Source organism: Panthera onca, assembly GCF_046562875.1.
Source record: "Panthera onca isolate mPanOnc1 chromosome Y unlocalized genomic scaffold, mPanOnc1 haplotype 2 h2.ChrY_unloc_3, whole genome shotgun sequence".
NCBI lineage: Eukaryota > Metazoa > Chordata > Mammalia > Carnivora > Felidae > Panthera > Panthera onca.
In genome coordinates, this window is record NW_027675866.1 from 1,490,721 (window position 1) to 1,498,669 (window position 7,949).

Below are 7,949 nucleotides of genomic sequence, written 5' to 3' on the forward strand. Positions count from 1 at the left end.
AATATGCCTTCTCTAGAAGACTCACTTCAAGTGACTCTAATTTTGTAAGACACTCCCTGGGTGCCCCAGAGACTCATGTGTTTTCTTCTTTGCAATTCCAGGGTACATTTATCCACCTCTATTACAGATGTTATCAACTCAGTATAGTTAATTTGTTTGCACAGTGGCAAATCCCTGGATAACAAGGTCCATTATTAGTTCTAGATAAGACCTCTGTTCTTTGTATACAGTGCCTACAACCTAGTACGTGCTCAATGCATGCTTGATGAATGGAAATCAGGCAGGAAAATAGAATGAAAATTAGTAGAGGGAATATAAAAGAGAAACCAGGAGAGTCAAATGTTATCAAAAAGAAAAGAAGAGGTATTTTCAAGAAGTAAGGAGTGGTCCGTTCTTTAGAGTTTTGTGTTTTGCTTTACTTGAGTTCGAAATAAGCTACAGGTATCGTTGCATTTAACTAGTAGGAGATACGTGGAAGTACAATCGTCAAATTTCAGTAGCATATGGCAGAAATTACCTTCTATCCAAGCAGTGACTTAATATGAGGAATTGTGTGTTCAAAACATCAGGAGAAGTGTTAGTTAAGTGGGGTGTACACTGCACTCCCAGAATCCAAAGACAGCACTGCAGAATTGTCTTGCCAGAATAACCCCAGCAGACTCACTGGTCTGTCCAGGCAGACTCACTGGTGTTCTGGGCCTAGGGTATCACTAGGTAAGAGTCAAGTGTCAGTAGGTTGGGATCTTATCTGGAGAAATCTACTTCTGAGATTATTTGGGTTTTGGACAATTAAGTTCCTTGCAGTTATACAAGTGAGGTCTTTATTTTCAGATTGTGGGATGGCCAGCCAGAGAAAACACTCTGCTTTGCATGGGTGTATGATGCATGGGTTCATGATGATACTAGGTTGATCCAGAAAATCTCTCTCTATAATACAACACGACTATAGAAATGGTATCTCTTCATTTTCATGGGTTGTCAGCATTAAGGTATGGAACGTTGGGTGCTATTTTTTTTCTGTTAGAATAATGTCTACCACATTGTGTTTGTAAACAACAACAACAAAAAACAGCTGTAGAACCAATAGATAATAGTTTTCACCTTCTGAATTAGTAAGATTCAACAGAGAAAACTTCTGTTTCTCATATATATATAATATATATTATAGCTTATAATATATTTATATATTTTTATTTATTTATATATTTATATTTATATTTATATTTACATTTATATTTATATTTATATATTCATATGAATATGAATTTATTAAATAAATATATATTTATATTTATGTATTTATATTTATTTGTTTGTTTGTTTGTTAGTTTGTTTGTTTATTTATTTATTTATTTATTTATTTATTTATTTATTTATTATAAGAAATTGGCTCCCATAAATGTGGACGGTGACAAGTCCCAAGATCTGCAGGATGAGTTGGCTAGCTGGAAACACACGAGATCTGATGGCGTGGTTCTTGTCCAATGGCTGGCAGGCTTGAATCTCAGGTAGAGCTGCTGTTTCAGTTTGAGTCTGGGGAAGAGGCCAATGTATCAGTTTAAAGACATTCAGGCAGGCAAGAATAATTCCCTAGTATCCATGGGAGAATCATCCTTATTCTATTCAGGCCTTCAATTGATTAGATAAGGCGCATTTACATTATGAAAATAATCTGTTTTACTCACTGTACAGACTCAAGTATTTCCCATCACAAAACACCAGAAAAATGTTTGACCAAGCATCTGGACTTCTGTGGTCCAGTAAAGTTGACACATAAAATTAGCCATCATATCTTCCAAATTTCATGCAAGCACATGAAGCGGATGAACCTAAGCCCTATCAAGAACCCAAGCTACAGAGGCACCAGGAAGCCTGATAAGGTGCATTAGCACAGCGTCTCTCAAATATTTTATCCCCAACCTACTGTAAGGAACACATATTTCACCAAAACCCACTATAAGCATACACATACACATACATATAAATAAATGAAATAAACAACATTTCATGAATTATTGGTTATCCTTACTAAGTGCAAATGTACTTTTATATTTTCTTATTGGTTCTATTTAATTTTAATCCATTCTTACCTTGATCCACACCTTCATGACCTTCCAAAAAACAAGGCATCATTAGTAAGGCGTACTGATTTTGAGGGTCAATCTTTGGGAAGTACTATTCCTTCAGTTATATGTTTCACAATGTCTGACATGTAATACCCTCTTTGTTAAGTTGAATTGAATAAAGGAAACGGGCTTCCAATTCAGTCTTAAGACATACTACGAAAATTCTGAATCCTTTTATAGGGGTAGGTCCATAACTATCGAACAAAATGAAACAACAGGTACCAAGAGATACCCTTTTGATGTCTCCAACCCTATTCCGGAAGGCTAAGTTTACAAGCCCACGGAAACACAGGGGACCATTTCTGTCATGGCAAAAATGACCAACAACGGAATGTTCACGTGCAAAGACAGACAGGATTAACTATTATCAAGAGGTGTTGAAGCATGTAGAAATTGTCCACGTCTATGCCACTTATAATTAGTGCTTTTCTCCCTTGGATTATCATGTCAATGCCTAAGGCACAGTTAGAGAACATTGTTACCCAACAATGGCAGCTCTCAGGTTTCATGTTTCTGTTATACACCCCCATAGGTTGAACTGAGTCTCTGCAATAGTTAAGGCCCTGGAGAAGAATTCACCCACTTTACACCACTCACTCTCCCTGATTAAGCTGCTCTGCAGGGAAAAGGCTTACTTTTTTAATGCTTGCTTTTTTTTCCTTGGATAAGCAGTAGACATAATTCTGAGTGCAGCATTTCTGTTTAACTGTACTCATGCCCTAAAGAGATTATAGGGATCAGCTCAGGGAGTCAACTTGAATTGATCTTCTTCATCTCTATTGCAACATTACTGGCAGATGTTCACAGTAAGATTTAATTCTGTCTGACTGAGAAAAACTGAGGAATTTGGCTTTCTGAACCAAGACCACATTATGGAATTGTCTGCACTCAGTTGCAAAAGACTGTGAATGACGAGGAGACAGGGGCATTTTATGATCCAGGATGGGAGGTTGTAGGGTTAGCTTATGGTGGTTGTAACAAAACCTTAATATTGTGTGAAGACTACAAAACCTTGAAATCCCTATAATGTGATGGTCTGGGGACTCTTACCATATAGATTGTCAAAATTCTTGTTATATGTCCGATACAGAAGCAATAGAACTCATTCACTTAATATAGATTTAATGAGCATATACTATGTGATATTTAGAGCTCTATTCTTGTGGAAGAAGTGAATAAAGTACTCCAAAGATGGTCAACGGGGCTCAAACAGACTCTGGTCTCTAGCTTAGAGACCTCTCCTCTGGATTCTCCTTCCTTTGTTTGGTGCATGTGCAAAAACCCCCACAGATATGGAAGCTGACGACTATAAATTACCCTCCCCACTGGACTCCACGCTCAGACCTTTGGTGAGCCAAACTTGAAATGCCCAGAGTCCAAGAGACCCCCAGAAACGAACCACCAGAGTCCAGAGTCAAAGTTAAGCAGTAAGGGTCATTTATTGCAGGTTCGAACCTGAACCTCTGCGCACTAATTGCCAGTGACGCTGAGAGGCCCCGAGAGAGGTTTTTACACCCCTTTCATAGACAGGTACAAACAAGTCATGGGGAAATCAGGAATTTTCCACAGTTACAGAGCTGCGATTGGTTGGTGTTTAAAGTTGGACACTTAGCAGTATTCGATTGGTTCCTGCCTTTAGGTCAGACCACAACCGGGGGTACGGGTATCACAATGATTGATCAGGAATATACGGATGTGCCAAGCAACAATGATTGATCAGGAATACACGGGCGCGCCAAGCAATTGTACAGAAGCGGAACAAGCTAGTTAGGCTTGGTTAGGTTTCAGTTTCCCGTAACTTAAGCTTTTAAGTTTCAGTTTTCTCAGGCCTCTCAAACTCTTTGACCAAACTCTGAGTGCCACTTGGTTTTTCCTCCAGTGTTCCAGCCTGGTTCCGTAACATACTAGATTGCTGACTAGGAAACCCAACCGCACTGGCCCATTGTTGCCACTAGTTTGGGAGAACAGTGATGTGGTGGCAAAGCAAAGGCTAGCAAGGGAGAAAGTGCATGCTCTGCCTGAATTTCGGCAGCCTCCTTCTCCGCTGTCTTGGGCAGGTCCTGCTCCATGGAACTGGTAAAGCCGGGGCCCCGAAGATGTCAGGCATACCCAAAAGAGTGGAAGGGGGACATGATCAATTCCCAGAGGACTTAATAGGTGTCCCAGGTAGGAAATTTTGTGGAAGGAAATGTAATAGACTCTGGTGTGCATGTGTGTGTGCGTGTGTGTGTGTGTGTGTGTGTGAGAGAGAGAGAGAGAGAGAGAGAGAGAGAGAGAGAGAGAGAGAGAGAATGTGCAGCTAAGCCAGGGTTGCCAGTCGATTTAGAGTTTGTGGCTTCATGGACGGGCACTCTTAAGGTCCCCAAGGTCTCTGGAGTCTAAATGGGCTCCCCTGTGTCATTGTGAAAGTATAAGGTCTAGGGCGGTATCAGATCAGATTCCCATTACAAGTCACAAAGCAGAGTCCACTATAGCCAAACCTCACCTAAACTTTCCCTCAGGAATGCGACCAGAGGAGTATGTGAATAGTCCTCTCATCTGGCGGTATACCCTAACTTTGTCTGTCTTTGTGACACCAAATATGAGAAAGAAATTAATAATGGGATGAAAACAGAGTAAGCCTACGATTTTTTGAGGTCATGATGAAAAAATGTGAACAGGGGTTTTCAGGTTACCATGGGGTGACAATGACACCCAGGAAGTTAAGGAAATTTTGTGAACTAGAATGGCCCATATTCAATGCAGGATGGCCTCCAGAAGGGACATTAGATGCTCAAATAGTGCAGCAGGTTTGGCTAATAGTCGCTGGGAACCCAGGCCACCCTGATCCATTTCTGTACATCAACTCCTGGCTTGAAATTGTCCCAGATTTCCTGCCTTGAAGGTGATTCATCATTAGCAAACAGAGCCAGGCAAAGTTTTTAGCCACTTTATCTGGAGGCTCACCAGGGAGTCAAAGAAGTGATCCACTGCTCCTCTAATTTTTAAAGGAGATGTGGACGAAGATATTGTCTTTCCACCTCCTTATAACTCTTCAAGCTCCTGCCTCCCTCCCTCTGAGCTTGAGACTCCTCCTGCATCTGTCTCTCCAGCCACAGCCAGAGTCAGTGCACTTGCCACTGCAGTCAGTGCTGCCCATCTCCCAGCCCCTCTCAGATCCAGATAACCCACCCCCACATGGGCCAGCAGCCAGACTGCGCCCCAGACCCAGACCTAAAACTCTCCAAACGCATGTAACGGAGACAAGAGAGCCTGAAAGACAGAAAGAGGATGGACCAGTCCAGACCAGCCATTCCATGATGGGTTATCTACCTTTCTCTACAACCGACCTCCTCAAGTGGAAACACAACACTCCACCATACTCCGAAAAGAAACAAGCAATGTTTGACTTGATGGAGTCCCTCTTCCAGACCTACTCACAGACTTGGGAAGATTGTCAACAGTTACTCCATACTTTGTTTAATTAAAAATAAGAATGACAGAAACATGACAGTACCTAGGAGATCACACATCTCCAGGAATCAATGACCCTACTGTCTGGGCTCAAGCTGCATGCGTGAAGAACGCCCAACACGAGATTTCACCACAGAAGGAGGACAGGGCCACGTCTGATGATACCTGGAAGCCCTCCTTCAGGGAGTGTGAGCTGGAGTCAACAATCCCATGAACATGACTAAAATATCATCAGTCACACAGCACCCTGGGGAGTCTCCCGGAGACTACTATGAAAGATTATGTGAAGTGTACCGTGTATACGCACCGTTTGACCCCGAGGGACCAGAGTCAACAGATGGTACATATCTCTTTTGTGGCACAGGCTACCCAGATATCCGACGAAAGCTCCAGAAGTTGGAGGGCTTGCCAGATGAATATCACTCAGCTGTTAGAGGTCATCAGTACAGTTTTCACGAACAGAAATTTGCAGCTGAAAGAGAAGTGAAGACTAAAACAGAAGGCCACCTTTCTCACAGCAGAACTAAAGAACAGATGCTGCAAAGATGGGAAAACCCCAACCACAAAAAGGGGGGAAGCCCATAGCCCCCTTAGCAAGGGACCAGTGTGCATACTGCAAAGGTAAGGGAAATTGTAAGAATGTCCGAATTGGATGGGGACCTCAAAACCCAGCCAATATCTGGAGGAACCTCGAGGTGAGAACCCTCTTGACCTGGCCGGGGTAGAATTGGACTGAGGGGGACCGGACTCTTTGTTTCTTGGCCCCCATGAACCCACGGTTGAAATGAGGTGGTGGGCTGAACAATAACTTTCATGGTTGACACTGGGGCTGAATACTCCTTTGTTACTTCCCTGGTAGCGCCCTTAGGCCAAAAGACAGCAACCATACTTGGGGCTACTGGGACACAGGCAATGCAACGGCCCTTCTGTCAAGCTCAACAAGGTGCACTTGGGGGTCACAAGGTCCGGCATGAGTTCCTCTACTTACGTGACTGCCCGATTCCTCTCCTGGGCCGGGATCTACTCTCCAAACTTGGGGCCCAGATACCTTTTGAACCCACTGGACACACTAGCCTCCAATGAAACCCCAGGCAGAAGGAAACCCTGGTCTTGGAGATACCCCTGCCAAGGGAAGAAGAATGGAGACTGTTCTGTGCCCAGGCCTTACCTGGTAGCCCGTAAGAATTCAGGCTTACATTCCCCTCCCTATGGGCTGATGATAACCCGCCTGAAATAGCTTGGAATCGGGTCCCAATCATTGTTGACCTGATCCCTGAAGCTCAACCTCAGACACCAAGGCAGTACCCCATTCCACTAGAAGCTAGAATGGGCATACAAGAGCACCTGACCAAGCTCAGAGAAAGAGGTATTCTAACTGAGTGCCAATCAGTTTGGAATACCTCACTCTTGCCAGGCAAGAAGCCAGGAGGACACCAACCAGTACAGGATTTGAGGGCCATTAGCAAAGTGAAGGTTTCCTTACACCCAGTCATTCCGAACCCTCAGTATACTCTCCTCAGCCAAATTCCGTGGTCAGCCAGAAGGGTTGCGTGCTTCGCCCTAAAGGATGCTTTCTGCTGCCTCTGCCTGGCTCCACAAAGTCAATCATTGTTTGCCTTTGAATGCACTAAGCCCGTTACAGAGTGTCAGATGCAGCTGACCTGGACACTACTTTCCCAAGGTTACAACAACTCGCCCATTCTTCTGGGGGAAGCCCTAGGTTCAGATCTCGCTGACTTTCCGAAGGAAACCACAGGGTATATCCTTCTCCAATATGTAGAAGACCTCCTCCTTTCCAGTGACACCCAGAAAGACTGTATGAAACGTACACAGGCCCTCCTACAGCTCTGATCCTACTTGGGGTACCACCCTCATGGAAAAGGGCACAGATTTGTCCGCAGCAGGTCCAATACTTAGGCTCCCTACTCACAAAAGGAAAAAGAGAATGAGGACCAGAAAGGAAGAAAGTGTGGCACCACACTGCCACAGCCCCAAACAAAACGAGGCTTGTGTGAATGTTTAGGGGCCGGAGGGTTCTTTCGCATTGGGAATCCTCAGATGCTCAGCCATAGTGAGGTCCCTCTATGACCTGTTGGGAGGACCAAACTGGGAGTCCCTCGCATGGACTGAGGAGGCGAGGGCCGCTTTCACAGAAATAAAGTTGGCTCTGGGTCAAGTCCCAGCCCTTGGTTTGCCTGACATAGAAAGGCCTTTAACTTCTTCCTACATGAAAACACTTGGCAATGGCCAGTGTTCTGATTGTCAAAAAAAAAAACAAAGAAAAAAAAAAAAAACTTGATCCTGTGGCTGCAGGATGGCCCCTGTGCCTCAGAGATCAGAGCCACAGTCCTGCTCATGAAGGATGCAGAC